Raw genomic sequence first — 15,889 nt, forward strand, 5'->3', positions numbered from 1 at the left:
TGGGGCAGGTGCGGGGGCGTGACCAGCTGCTTCCACAACTCATCGGCCCCCAGGCCCTGTGCATGATCCACAGATGCGAACGCGTAGATCCACTTGTGTGCGCGCAGGTCTTGCCACCCGTAAAAGATAGTTTGCCTTTTTTATAGTCTCACATACCACTCCAATTAACGACAGGTGGTTGAGAGAAGCTAGATGATAGGGCACTTTTATAGGCTGCAAGAGGCAAGGACAGCTGTTCTCTTCCCTGGTGCGTCAAGACTGACCAAGTCTAAATCAGGGGTTGGCAAAATTTTCTGTCAAGGGCCAGATAGTAAAATAGTTTAGGATTTGTGAGCCAAGTGGCAAATTGTTATTATGTAGGCTCTTCTAAAACAAGAGAGAAAACCAATTTCCATTTTTTAATTGACAAATTCAAAATATGATGATGGAATACATTTTTTAAAATGACTATTAATCTACTAGTGAGCATAGAAAACTTTTTAGGGGGGATAGATAACATTACCATGACTTGGGATTCAAAGTCAGTGTTCCCTAACATCAAATCGATTACAAATGCTCATCTGTGAAAACTCGAGAGCCACACAAAAACAAGCAGTAGGCCTGCTCTGCCCCGTGAGCTGGAGTTTGCCAGCCCTACACTAGGTGCCCGATGAGAAACTGTTGAGGGAACGAGACAACCCGCCTCCGCCTCTGTAACATGCTCACAGCCTGTTTGGTCCTCGTGACCGGCTCGGCCCAGGAATCAAGTTTGGATTGCCAGGGCACTGCTCTCCCGGAGATGGCCGGCCGAGCTCACCAGCGGCTTCTCCCAGGTCCACTGGCCTCCTTCCCTCTCGAGCACAGGTTGGTGAGCGAATGCTTCACCCCTAACAATCCGCCTTCATCTATCCAAGGATGGCTGCGGAGGGGGAGGCTCGGTGGGGCCCGGGCACCCTCGTTTCCCTTCTTCATTCCCGGGACAAGCACAGTGCCCAAGCACGCCAGCAGTTCTCTGCTAAGGCTGGGGCGGCGACGGCTGTGGCAGGCTTTAGCGCCACGGCGCATGTCTCCTTGCGCTCCCGACAGCCTGCCTCTCAAGCCAACCCGGGGTCCTGCTGGAACGCCGGGGTCCCGCGTCTCTAACCACTTCGGGGTAACGGATGCCCTGGTGAGAGGCCCACACTCTGGGAGGAGCCTTATGCCTGCTGGACTCTCTGAGGTTGGAAAATCCAGGGCCAATTAAAAAATATTTTTTTAAGCACCTGTTAATGTGTTTAAGATGAAGAAATGCCAAAGCAGTTAGAAAAATTGGGGCATGTTTTACGTGTTCACAATTTTAACACATTAACAGATGTATCGGGCCTGCACAGATACAATTCAGTAAATGTGTGCCTGTGATGTAATAATTACAGTGGATAAAACACATGTTAATTCGGAGAGTCCTGCAGGTGGTGTGGCCTGGGAACCGCACGACTCGAGGTCACGCAATGGCCATGTGTCGCTCTGCTCTCGTCACTCTGCTCTGAGCCTGAAAGTGTAACTGCGTTTGGAAGGAACTCCACGAGGTCCGACGCGAGGCCCCTCGTGCAGGGGGTGGCCCGGGGGTCCTGTGACTCCACTGAACACACCGTGCAGCCCCGGGACCTGGAGGCCCTGCCCGTCCCCGCTGTCCCGTGCCTGGTTTGGGGACCCACCTCTTCCCAGGTGGCTGACACGAGGACCGCCTGGCCCCTTCTCCCACCGAGGTGCGGGCTGGCCCTGAAGCCTCAGCCAGACATCAGAGCCACGCCCCAGGGAGGGGGACAGACCCACGCAGGCCAGCTGGGAAGGAGGTAGAGCGAGGGGGCGGCTGCCTTCCAGAGCTTGGCTTCAGCGCGCTGCGGTGGGATCTGCTCCCACGCCTGCAGGACCCCTTTTGAGGGACCCTGGAAGTGGAATCCAGCTGCCCCAAGGCTCCCCAGACCCTCGGAGGGGCGGCGTTTCCTGAAGAGCCAGCCATGATAACAGCATGAGGCAAAACGTGTTTGAACTACAAACGTTTTTATTTTAGCGAAGGAATAACAAGACCCCCTTGCTTAATAAGCTAGCTCAGCAAACCGAGGGCGTTACTGGACTCGCAGCGCAGCTCACGCCCCCCACACCTGGCAAACAGGCCCTGGTTCCTCCTTCTATCCTGGACCGCAGCACAGCGCCCAGCTCACGTGGGTCTCACGGTGGAATGGAAGGCGCTTTAGGAGCAGGTCTACAGATTCTAAGGTCACAGCTGGGCCTGGAATGGCCTTCTGAGGGCCCGGCCATGCCTCAGGAGACAGTGCACCCTAAATCCACACAGCTTCATTCCCAGAGACAGTGCACCCTAAATCCACACAGCTTCATTCCCCAGGGGAGACCGCAGCGGCCCAGTGGCTGCTCGTGTCGAGAGGCCATCGGGACCTCCGTGTCCCCTGAAACGGGTCATATTTGCTAGTTAAGCAGAGCTTCTAAGCCACAGCACTAGGGGAACCACTCCTCTGTGGGAGCCCAAGCCCAGGTCCCCCATCCCTGGGTGCTGGGCTGCTGCGCATGCCCTCCTGGCCTGCACGTCTCTTCTCCAGGCCACATGCTCCCCAGGCACTGCCTGCCCTGTGCGTTCAGCCCGGCGGGCACAGTGCAGCTCTCTAAGGTGTCCCTTTGGGAAGGGTTCTGGATCCTTTATGGCTGCCCACCCAATCTCCCAAGCAGGGCTGACCGGGCTTCTTAGTGACCAGCTGGCATGATGCCAAATGCTGTCAGCGTTCAAAACCCTTTTCTCCCCATCCGCGGCTCAGCGGCAGCTCACCTGGCTGGGGGAGCTCCACTGTGCCCTGTGGGCCGCGGCTCCCTGGGACTGATCCAGCGCTTCCTGGTGGGCCGAGAAAGTGGGCTCTGTTTAAGGATAAGCGCATCATTGAGACATAATCAAGGATGCAGAAGAGACTTTGGCTTGGACTATACCGGCTTTGCTATCTGAATGTGCTAGAGGCTCCTTCCCCCGGAGGGACAAGGCTGGGATTGTGCAGCGCGTCCAGAAATAAATTAGCTCGGAAATGAGTGTGAAGGGCTTTGCAACCAGCGAGTATGCCTGGAATGCTAAGTCAGAGCCTGCACCAAGAAATAAATGCTACCTCTTTCTAAATGTAGAGTTGGAGACGTCCATAAACTCTTAGGGGCATGAAATAAACACAAAAGTAGATGCAGAAAAAAGCATCCACAAAAACAAAGGCAAATGAATGCATTTTCAATCATCAGGATGACCACCTTTGATTTCCAATAAGTATATGATAAACATTAATTAAGATCTCACTATGACATATGTTCCTGCAGAAAACAAATAATTATTTACTAATTATTGTAAATAATTAGTAAGCAGAACAGGTAGGGATGAAGGATCCAAGATCCCATTTGTCCAGTGTCTCAATTCTCACACTTTCAGGTGCAAGAGCAAACCTCAACCCCAAATGGCTTGAAGAGTAAAGGCGTTTACTTGCTTTGCCTCTGTAACTTGAAAGTCAAGAGGCGAACAGGCTTCCAGGCTCGGGAGACCTGCTGGAGCCCTGGCTCCTCGTGGTCTCTGTTCTGCTGTTGTGTCAGCTGCTTCCCAAGGCTGCTGCTCCCTCTACGGACTTAAGGGAACCGGACACCTTGACTCATTCACAGTGGAGGTGAAGGCGCCAGCTCAGGGGTCAGGTGGGCCTGCTTTTGAACCCCAGCTCTTCAACAACTGTGCATCCTGGGCAAGACATGAAACACCTGAGCACCAGCTTCCTCATCTGGAAAACGAAGATAATAATAGTGTGTATGTCAGGGGGTTGCTGGAAGAATTAAATAAGATGGGAAGGTGATGACATATAGCAGGGAAGCTCTCACTGTCATTCTGTGTTGAATTAATTGAGGGCTTACAATGTGCTGGGCACTGTGCCAGCTTACGGAGACAATGTCTGGTAGGAGAACAGCCATGGGTCTGCTGTTAGACACAGAGTGGTAGGTCTCATGGCTGGGGCCAGATTAGGCAGGTAGGACTGGCACCTGGGAAATGAGAGAGAGAGAAGCAGGAGAAATTGGGAGGAAGATGGCACGGTCTTTGGCATGACGTAGGTGCTTTAAGCTCCTTAACTTTTTGCAAAGCACAGATCTGTTTTCATGCTTCATTTCAAGTCAAAGCATGTACTCTAGTATCATGGCATTAAAAAAAAGAATGTTGTTGACTCAAAGGGCACAGAAAATGTTTTGTTTTGTTTTACACAAAGACACCTGAACTTTCTAGCATCAGGAGGCCAAAGAGCCCAGAGAGCCTGTGTGTTGCAGTGCCCTGCAAGGGGACAAGGGGAGGGGAAATTGTTTTCCTAGCAACTTGATTTTGGAAGACTTTAGGGCAAGTAGTTAACTCTGCTTGGAAATGTTCAACGTTCTAGTACATATTAAATATTGAAATAGGTAAGCAACTGCCTCGGGGAAGAGAATAAGCCATCAAAATCAATTAAAAATAACCATAAAAGATATTTGACCTCTTAGAAGTGTTAATGCATACTCCTACCCCTGTCTCCCTATTACCTGTCTCTCCTCCCGAGTTCTGCTCACTTGTGGGGACAAAAATCCAACTCCAAACTGTCGCCATAAACAAATCGTCTCCCCAGGTTCATACGTTTGACCAGCATTTGAACCTCAAGCGACCACTGTCTCAGGCAGCACTGGCAGGGCTTACTGGGGTAACCCAGAAGAGCTCCTACCCCAGCTTGTGGAGTGGTGGGCGATGCCAGGCCAGTACCAAAGAGGGTGTGTAAATGGCAGGGGGGTCCAGCCCGGGTCCTTTAAAAGGGCTCAGTTCTCTGATGCAAATGGGTCCTGGGAATCTACACGTCAGGAAAAGCCCGGGCCATAGAGACCCAGCCTGTGCCCACCGAGACCAGCTGGTCAAAACCCAGCTCCCTGCTCCCCGAGGCGTGACCCCCCCAACCACGCGTCATCATTCAGTACAAAACCCTGTGGCAGAAACAAAGCTCTCAGGGAAAGCTGGCAGGAATCTTGCCCCTTGGCCCGGCTGTTACCCAGCGAAGGATCATCTTAGAAACACGTTGGCTCCAGGTGCCTTTGACTTTTAGAAGGGGCAGGTGGGGAAAGCCTGAGGAAAGGCCATCTTTTAAAAATTCTTTCAAAATGCTCCACTTAGTGCACATCACGTTTTCTTTCCTGCAGAAGTACATCAATAATCTAGGAGAGGAATTGGATTTCAGGGCTGACCACGCCATGTGCTCCTCCAGGCGGGGGCTCTGGCTGGTGGGGAAAGGGCTGTGCTCCAGAGGAAGGCACGGACGTTCCTCAGGGATGGGAATGGGTTGGAAGAAATTCCTCTGCAGCCAGGGAATGAGGTTGCTGGAGCGAGCACCCTGACCTCGCCCTGCCTGGAAGGCAGCGAGCTACCTCACTCCCTCAGCACCAGCCCCGGTGTCTGCCAACAAGGGCAGCCCGCAGCTGCTCCCCTATGTCAGAAAAAAGCAACAACTTGGATTTAAAGAAAGGCAGTGAATATTTTTACTGTGAGGGAAGAATATTTTCTGCACATCTGGGCGAGATTTAAACCGACCAACTGCCTAATTTAAAATTCTCATGCTTCCTGGGGATATTTTATTGCATTACTTCCAAGTTTTATCACTTTACTTCCAATTTGTATAACCTTAGGGACAAAACAAAACGATTTTATGAATCATAGGAAATGATTCAAGCTGGGTATAATCTTATATTAACTGAGGATATTCAGGAGCCCCAGAGGAACGTAGATTCTAAAATGGAATCCCAAATGGCAAATGGTTATTTTTGCCCCTAATTTAATAAAATGACAGAACAAGTTAAGTTATTAAGAACTGAAACCCCACCAAGATTCGGCAGTACTGGGTAAATTGAATTACACTTTCTAAATAATACAGAAAGGGAAGGTGGAAGCATTAGAGTTACTATGTCTAAGAAGAAATGAAGAAAATATGTTTAGTTTTATGAAGAAATTCAGTCCTCAAGACCTCTATTTCTTTTTTTTTTTTTTTAACAGTCAATAGGATTAAGAGGAAAGGAACATTTCTTCTTAGCTACTGATATTCTATTCATGAACTATTGTGATTAGTAATCAAAGAAAATGTGGCATTGGTGTGGAGAAAGTGGCCATGGTGGCTGCTGGGGGAAGGGAGTGGGAGGAAGAGATGTGATGTGGGGGCATTTTCGGGACTTGGAGTTGTCCTGGGTGGTGCTGCAGGGACAGTTACTGGACATTGTATGTCCTCCCATGGCCCACTGGGTGGACTGTGGGAGAGTGTAAGCTATGATGTGGACCATTGACCATGAGGTGCAGCGATGCTCAGAGATGTATTCACCAAGTGCAATGAATGTCTCATGATGATGGACGAGATTGTTGTTATGGGGGGAGGAGTGGGTGAGGGGGATGGGGGGTATATGGGGACCTCATAGTTTTTAAATGTAATATTAAAAAAATAAACAAAGACAAAAAAAAATAAATTGCTATGTGTGGCTTAGGAAATGATGCAGTTTGTGTCATCAGGATGATGGTGACAAAGATGACATTTGTGTTTGAAAAATGCTGGTATGCCAAAGAATCAGAGACAATAAATGTGAAAATATGAGAAGAGAAATGAACCTACCCTTCAGTGTCAACTACATATTTGTGGATATCATAATATTTTAATTTGTAACATGGTGTTCCGGTGGCTTATTCAGAAAATCAGTAAACTCACTGGCCTTGGATGCCTAAGGCTGCCGTAACAAAGTGCCACAAGCTAGGTAGTTTAAAACAATGGAAATGCTTGGGCTCTTTTCAGTTCCGGAGGCTGCTGTGATTTCTGAGCCTGAAATCAAGGTTTTGGGGCAGGGCCGTGCTCCCTCTGAAGCGGTAGGAAGAACTCGTCCAGGCCTCTTCCGGCTTCTGGTGTTTGCCAACTGTCCTTGACGTCGCTTGGCTCATCTTCAGCCCCGCCTGTCTCTCCTGTCACAAGGCCTTCGTCCCTCTGTGTGCTCAACTTTTCTCTACTGACGAGGACACCAGGCATATGGCATTAGGCCCACCCTAAGCCGGATTGCGCTCATCTTAACTAATCTCATCTCTAAAGACCCTATTCCAAGAAGCAGACTTGGCCCAGTGGTTAGGGCGTCCGCCTACCACATGGGAGGTCCGCGGTTCAAACCCCGGGCCTCCTTGACCCGTGTGCAGCTGGCCCATGCGCAGTGCTGAGGTGCACAAGGAGTGCCCTGCCATGCGGGGATGTCCCCTGCGTAGGGGAGCCCCACACGCAAGGAGCGTGCCCGGTAAGGAGAGCCGCGCAGCGCGAAAGAAAGTGCAGCCTGCCCAGGAATAGTGCTGCACACACGGAGAGCTGACACAACAAGATGATGTAACAAAAAGAGACACAGATTCCCGTGCCGCTGACAACAACGGAAGCGGACAAAAGAAGAACACGCAGCAAATGGACACAGAGAACAGACAACTGGGGTGGGGGGGAGGCAAGGGGAGAGAAATAAATAAAAATAAATGTTAAAAAAATAAAAAATAAAATAAAGACCCTATTTCCAAATAAGTTCACTTTCATAGGACTGGCGGTCAGGACTTGAACATGTCTTTTGGGGGCACAAACCAACCCATAACACCATTGTAATATTTAGTTCTCTGAATTAACATCTAGGAAATATAGTAAAGAGTGTTTAGTGTATTACATTCTTAGGGGAAAAAATGGTGGTAGAAATTACAATTCATGCCTAGATTTAAAGAGGGGCTTTCTCTCAATATTATCCCTCCTAATAGAGGGAGTTCCCTACTATGCACGCTCTTACATGGTCTGGTTGGGGAAGACACATTGGTCTAAGTAGGGCTGTCATAATTAGTAAATAAAAATATAAGATGCCCAATTTAATTTGAATTCATAAAAGCAATAAATATATCTATTTAGTATAAGTATGTTCCATGCAATATTTTGGACATATTTACAATAACAAATGATTTGCTTACATGCAATTCAAATTTAATTGAGCACCCCAAATTTTGACTTGCAACCCTAATCTAAAATGCTTTTAAGTGCCAGTTTTATATAGTCATCATTTATAGATGGTTATAGAGATCACCTGATAGAATGTGTTTTTTTCCAAAGGAGACAAAGAAATTATATGGGTTTAGTATTTAGTAATTTTGGGGGGTGGGGCATGTGATACCTGATTAAAATTTTGGATGTATTATAAACAAGTTTTATTAAAGTCACTTACAATAGCCACATAGTAGGTGTAATTTTATATATTTCTAACTAAATTTTAACATCATAGGTCAATGTGATGGTTTGAACCTGAATGGATCCAAGAAAATTATGTTCTTAAAATTAGTCCATTCTTCTGGGTATAAACCTATTCTAAGTAGGGCCTTTTGATTAGGTTACTTCAGTTAGGGTGTAGCCCAGGGTAGGGCTTTATTCTCTTACTGGAATTCTTTATAAATGAATGAATACGAAGAGAAGGAAAAAAGAAAGCTATGAAACTAGAAGCTGAACGCAATGAAACCTGGAAGAGAAGAGAGAGACCACCACGTGCCTTGCCATGACACAGAGCAGGTGAGGATCCCGGCAGCCAGTCTTTGGGAGAAAGCATTGCCCTGATGATGCCTTCACAGCCTCAGAACTGTAACCTTGTTAGCTAATAAATATCCATTGCAAAAACAAAACCATTCCTGGTATATTGCTTTCGGCAGCCTAGCAGACTAAAACAGTAGGTATTTAGGCATTCCATCTCCATCCCTTAAAGGAAATACAGTCAACTTTTGTTAATCACAGTAGTTATGGTCTATACAGTTTCCACAAACACTGAATTAGCAAATAGTGAACCATTGCCCCCAACATTAGGTTCCTCCAAGCCTCTGGTGGTAACACTTTCATCAACTGACAAATAATAGCCTTGTTTTAAGCCTGATTCTGTTTAAAAACAGCTTATTTAATGTAGATTGAGCCCACACCCAACAGCACTGTAACTCATGACTGAATGAAGCTTATCTAACACTCCGGCAAGGCTTCTTGAACTTTGGAACACTAGACAGCACTTCAGCATTATGCTCAGGGTCCTTTTAAACAGCAAAATCATCCAAAAAGCCAAAAATATGAGAAGTGTGGACCATGAAAAGGACACTTGTTGACAGTATGAGAGCTGAAACCAGAAGGCCGAGCATTCCCTTGTTTGACCTCGTCTAGGATTGTGAATGTCAGACAACTTGAATTTTTCACCACTCTGGCATGTCTGTGAATGACTTTAAAGTGCCACAAACACAGAATCAACCAATAACAGGGGTTGACTGTATATTCATGTTGGCAAAAACAAAATAAAACAAAACGTTTTTCCTTTTTGGATCTTCTCATTGGAAACCAGAGGATCACTTTATATACTAGACTGCCTTGTGTTTGGACATGTATGACATTATGTCTGTGGATTTCAGGAAAATGTATTGTCAGTTTTATAAAGATCAAACACACTTCTACCACAATGCTAATAAATCTTGTGAGCCTGCTGAAAGTTTTACCCACCTAACAAATTGTCACCAGCTGGAATTCTCACTTCTAACCAAATTAGAGTAATGGAACCAGACAAACATTTCTCCCCTAAACAATTAGAAAACTAGACAAAATATATTTTTTAATTGATTTTCAGACATAGACAGTGGACAGCACAGTACAGTGATCCCTGAGAAACAAGTTGAGTCTTATTTTTGAATGAGCCTACAGCACAAAAGCAGTTTCCAGGCTGCAGTGCAGAGAAGGAAAATCCAAATAAAGTCCAGTCATCTTGGTGTTGAGCAGATAGCAACTGAACTTTATAGAATCTACAGTGGCTAGAATTTAAGGGAAGTGCATTGGAGAAGACAGAGAGAGAACTCTGGAAATATGCAGAAGGTTTTCCTCAAGTGTTTGCATGAGCATTTGTCTGATTGCATGAGAGGAAACTACTTAAGTCTGGGAAATAACCACTGGAAAAGAGTAGGCAGAACAATTCCTAGGGCTCTCACAGGGCTGAAAATAGTTTGTGTACCTACCAGAGTGGTAGCTGGGGCATCTGGCAGAATTCTCTGAAGGGTATCTCCTTAGTAGTGAGGCTTAATTAGCCTTAGAGTAAAGGCTGCTCTAGGCATGCTATAAAGCAAGCTTAAAAGCAAGCATCAAAAGATCCAGCTGACTCCAAGTAACTTAACAGTGTGCCATAGTAAAATCTAACACTAAAGAAATATAACAAAATCTAGCAACCAACAATGTAAAATTTACAATGTCCAACATCCAATAAAAATTACCAGGAAACAAAAGAAGCAGGAAATTATGCTCCATAACTAGAGGAAAAATCAGTCAATAGAAGTGGACTCAAGAATGACAGAGAGGGAAACGGACTTTGGCCCAGTGGTTAGGGCGTCCGTCTACCACGTGGGAGGTCCGCGGTTCAAACCCCGGGCCTCCTTGACCCGTGTGGAGCTGGCCCATGCGCAGTGCTGATGCGCGCAAGGAGTGCCCTGCCATGCAGGGGTGTCCCCCGCGTAGGGGAGCCCCATGTGCAAGAAGCGTGCCCCGTAAGGAGAGCCACCCAGCGCGAAAGAAAGTGCAGCCTGCCCAGGAATGGCGCCGCCCACACTTCCTGTGCCGCTGATGACAACAGAAGCGGACAAAGAAACAAGACGCAGCAAAAAGACACAGAAAACAGACAGCCGAGGGAAACGGACTTTGGCCCAGTGGTTAGGGTGTCCGTCTACCATATGGAAGGTCCGCGTTTCAAACCCCGGGCCTCCTTGACCCGTGTGGAGCTGGCCATGCGCAGCGCTGATGCGCGCAAGGAGTGCCGTGCCACGCAAGGGTGTCCCCCGCGTGGGGGAGCCCCACACGCAAGGAGTGCGCCCGTGAGGAGCCGCCCAGCGTGAAAAGAAAGTGCAGCCTGCCCAGGAAAGGCGCCGCCCACACTTCCCGTGCCGCTGACGACAATGACGACAACAGAAGCGGACAAAGAAACAAGACGCAGCAAACAGACACCAAGAACAGACAACCAGGGGAGGGGGGAAATTAAATAAAATAAATAAATCTTTAAAAAAAAAACAAACAAAAAAAACAGACAGCCGGGGGAGGGGAGGGGAGTTAAATAAATTAAAAAATTAAAAAACAAACAAACAAAAAAGAATGACAGAGATATTGGAAGCTACAAAGAAATTTTTAAAAATCCATTGTAAATATGCTCCATATGTTCAAGAAGGTAGAGGTAAGCCTGAGTATGATGAGCAGAGACATGGAAGAGACAGATACTCATGTGGAAATTCAACAGATGAAAAATACAATGTCTGAAATGAAAAATATGTTGATGGGGTTAATAACATTACATACAGAAGAAGTAAAGATCAGTAACCTTGAGGACATAGCAACTGAAACTATCCAAAGTGAAACCCATAGAGAAAAAAATATTAAAAACAAGCAGAGCATCAGTGAGTTGTGGAGCAATATCAAAGGGCCTAATATACAAAAAAAATTTTCAACACATAGTGACTGGAATTTTTCCAAATTTATTAAATACTATATACCTGGAGATCAAAAAATCCCAACAAAGCCCAAGCAAAATAAACTTACATAAAACACTCCAAGACATATAATAATCAAATTGCTGAAAATCAGTGATGATAAAGAAATCTCAAAAGCCACTAGAGAATGAAAAGACACATTACATGAAGAACGAACCTAAGATTGACTTCTCAACAGAAACTGTGCAAGCAGAGACAATTGAGAGTCATCTTTAAGTAGAACACTTTACCCAGTAATAACATCATTAAAAAAATGAAGATGGAATATTTTTTTCAGATAAACCAAAGTTGGGAGAACTCATTGCCAACAAACTTACACTATAAGAAATGTTCAAGGAAGTTTTTTGAACAAAAGAAAAATGATGTGAGATAGAGATTTTGAGCTACTTAAAGGGATGAAGTGTGCTAGAAGTGGGGCTGGCAGACACCATAGTCATTGTATTAGTCAGGGTTCTCTAGGGAAACAGAATCAACAAGAGATATAGGTCAATAGTATGCGATTTTATAAGAGTCTCTCGCAAGACCGTGGGGATGCACAAGTCCAGGTTCCCCAGGCAGGCTGCAACCAGGGGCTCCGATGAAAGTCCAGTGAAGGTTCTTGATGAGTTGTGGAAGACATTGGCTGTCCAAAGATGAACTGGGAAATTCTCACTCAATGCTGGAATCACTTTCCCTTTTAAAGCATTCAACTGATTGGATAAAGTCACTCATTGCTGATGGCAGTCTCCCTGATTGATGTAATTGTAATCAGCTATCTATGATTTACCACTGCAGTAAAGTCAATGGTGACTAAAGCCCATAAATGCCCTTGTATTACAGTTAGCCTAGTGCTTGCTTGACCAAACAACTGGGCACAATTACCTGGCCGAGTTGACACATTAGCCTAACTATCACAGTCATTTTCTGTATTTAAGCTGTAGTGGTGTGAGTAGCTGAGTTTTCCTTTCTTCACATGAAAGGAGAAGCTTTTGAAGCTTGTGCTGTGATGTTGGCTGCTGCGAGCCTTCTTCCCTTCATGCCCCATATAGGGCGCCAGTTGCTGTGACCAGCTTAGCAATAGGTTGGCTCAAAGGGAAGGCACCGCAGAACTTTATGAAATAAAGGACACAGAGAGAGACATGAGAGAGAAGACAAAGATGGGATCAGGGGACTCACAGCTTCTGAAGCTGAGAGCCTCAACCCTCATTTTCCCCTTGTATTTATTGGAAACTACCGAGCAGCTGTTTGCTATCTGAACTGCAACATCATTACAGTAATAGGGAACAACTGCAACATCTACAATAAGGCAACATCTACAATAGAACAGGTGAAACTCTTTTTCTCACCATTGGCCCTTGGTCCCCTTTGGAAAGGGGGCTAGAAAATATTAGCTGGATACAGGGAATCAACTCTTCCCCAGTCCGCAAAGACCTATTGATGTCACCACAAGCTCATCAAATTATATTCACAAAGGCAAAATCTCCATCTTAGGCAATCACTCAGGAAATAAGCTGGTTGAGAGCAAGTGTACCCATAACAGGGCAAGAGTTGATAAAGATGATGAAACTGACTTTGGTGCCACCCTGAGAGAGAAGAGCTCCTCAGGGTCAGAAAGGATGGTGTGCGAGAAGAGGCAGACCTGCAGCTGATGAATTGGTGACGTCTTAGTTTTCTAGGGTGGCATAACAAAGCACCACAAACAAGCTGGCTTCAAACAACAGAAATTTATCGTGTCACAGTCTTGGAGGCTGGCAGTTCAAAATCAGGTGTTAGCAGGGCGGTGATCCTGCTGAAACCTGTGGGAGCAAATCCCTCCTCACCTTTCTCTCTTTCCTAGGGGTTTGCCGGCCATCCTTGGTTTCTCTGCCTGTAGTCGCAGCCCTCCAGTCCCTGCCTCCATCCTCACGTGGCCTCTCCCCTGTGCATCTGTCTTTTTCTCCTTCCTGTAAGGATCCAGTCATGGGGGAGTAACCTGGATCCCCTGTTCTGCTTTGATCTCATCCAAACTAATTCCATCAACAAAGATCCTATTTCCAAATATGGTCACATTCCAAGGTATCAGGGGTTAGGACTTGAACATAACTTTTGGGGAGACACAATTCAATCCCTAACAGTGGGGAGATCGGTCATGAGGCCCCAAACTGAGCCTGGGCTTTAAAAGACGCTCTGGGTGGCAGCACGTGTGCGGGAGCCTCTCTTTCTTCTTGTGCCCAGTGAAAACTATTAACAGTACTGCCTTATCCCCCGGGTAGCAGCAGATTAGTGCCCTGTCTGTCATGCTCTGGTGACCCTCAGGTTCCAGGGATTCTGATGCTAATCTTTTAATCACAGCTGTTTTGCCAAGAGGGGAGGGCTGAATTGGAGGCAAAATACTGAGGCAGACACCAGCCGGTCATTCCTTGCCAGGATACAGACTTCAACTAGCGTCACCACTGTGCCCCAGCAGTTAACTGGTGTCAAACATGGTTCCGGGCTGTGGGTGAAGCTAATCCCAAACACCTTTAATTCCTCAGGGTACAGGAAATCCATTCTGCCTGCTGAAGAAGGGTCCTTTGCACTCTGTCCCAAAAGCTGGTGCTGTTTGGGAATATACAAAGCCAAGATTTTGGGATCTTTTAAATAGGACTGAAAAAGATCCTTTTTGTTTCTCAGATTGTTCCCCAGAATTGAAATGTCATTCCAGAGTTGCCCAAACTCTCCGTTCATTTCCCACCTCCTTCTTTGGCCTTCGCTCCTGCCAGTCCTCCCACGGCAGCAGCTTTGGCACCAGTTGGATCTGGAATTGAGGACTAACTTGGGCACCTCCTGGCTATAGACCCTTGAACAAACCTCTTAGCCCCTCTACGTCTTCATCTTCTCTTCTGTAATAAAGGGATAGACTTATGAGGATTAAATGAAATCATCTACAGAAAGTGCTTGCAGTATTTCCTGGCACAGAGGTGACCGCCAACAGGTGATAAACAAATGATGATTGAGAGATTTTTCTTCATAATATACAAAAAGAAATTGCCACCAGTCTTCCCATTGGCCCAGTTAGCATCAATACAGCAAAGAAAATATAATTAGAGATGTGGGCCATATACAATTAGCTTGTCATTTTTAATGTAAATTTGTCTATTCTGTTTTATAACAGTATCTAGTGCATTACAGCTTCATGAAGCAAGTTCAAATATAATATTTTATTTGGTCTTAAAAATATCTTGTGAGTCAGCAAGACAATATTATTATTCCCATTTTACAGCTGAGGAAATTGGCTTTCAAAGACCAAGCAGCTTGCTTGCCTGAGATGCTCAGCCAGAGAGCACCAGTGGCAGGGTTCAGGCTACAAGGTCAGTTTTAAAGTTTTTTTCTACCATCATACACTGTTTTAAAAAACATAACTTCCAGCTTCAAATTAGTTTTTTAAATTTGTGGCGTATATTGTATTGTTTTATCCTCATAATAACTCTGGGCATTATGCAGAGTGGACATTATCACATTCATTTTATGCATGGGAAAATCGAGGCTGAATGACCAAGCTCACAGAGCTCACACATGACCTTGTCTCTTTCACTGGCAAAAGCATTTTTTTTTTTTTTCAAATTAAGTGTGCACCAATAGGGTGCACCTTGACCTGACAGAGACTTAGGGAATTTATAATTTATCTCACAACATACCAAACTGAGAAGATTGATAAAAATCGTAACAGTTATTATCTACTGAACATGGGGGGAGAACAGGAAGTATTAGTTTTAATACAATTCCCCCAGAAAGAGAAAGAATAACATGTTATTTCATGACAGTAAATCTGGTGGTATGGCTGGAACAAGCATATTCACCAACATTCTGCTTTAAGGCTGCCAGCTGATTGGATGAGGAGACTTGTCTCATTGCTGGAGGCAATCCCCTTTGATGACAGTTTGGGAAATCGGCCATAGAGGCAATCAACTGACTAATCCATCTACAAAATTCCCTCTCAGTAACAATCTGGCCCATGCTTGCTTGGTCAAACAGCTGAACACCATAACTCAGCCAAGTTGACACACGAACTTAACTGTTATAGTGGCAATCACAGCTGTTTTCATTCATGAGCCCATTGTGCCATACTGGTTAGTTGAGTGGAGAAGTTGACTCACGTCCATATAATAAGTCATTCTGTCTCTTCTGTTCTCAGTGGCAGTTCCTCTCTGGTGGGCATTACATGAAACACAGAGACCCACATCTTTTTTTTTTTTGAAGATTTATTTACTCCCCTCCTCCCACCCCATTCCCTCCTGTTGTCTGCTCTCTGTGTCCATTCGCTGTGTGTTCTTCTGTGTCTGCTTGCATCCTCATTAGGCGGCTCCAGGAACTGATCCTGGGACC

The sequence above is a fragment of the Dasypus novemcinctus genome, chromosome 15 (assembly GCF_030445035.2).
Source record: "Dasypus novemcinctus isolate mDasNov1 chromosome 15, mDasNov1.1.hap2, whole genome shotgun sequence".
NCBI lineage: Eukaryota > Metazoa > Chordata > Mammalia > Cingulata > Dasypodidae > Dasypus > Dasypus novemcinctus.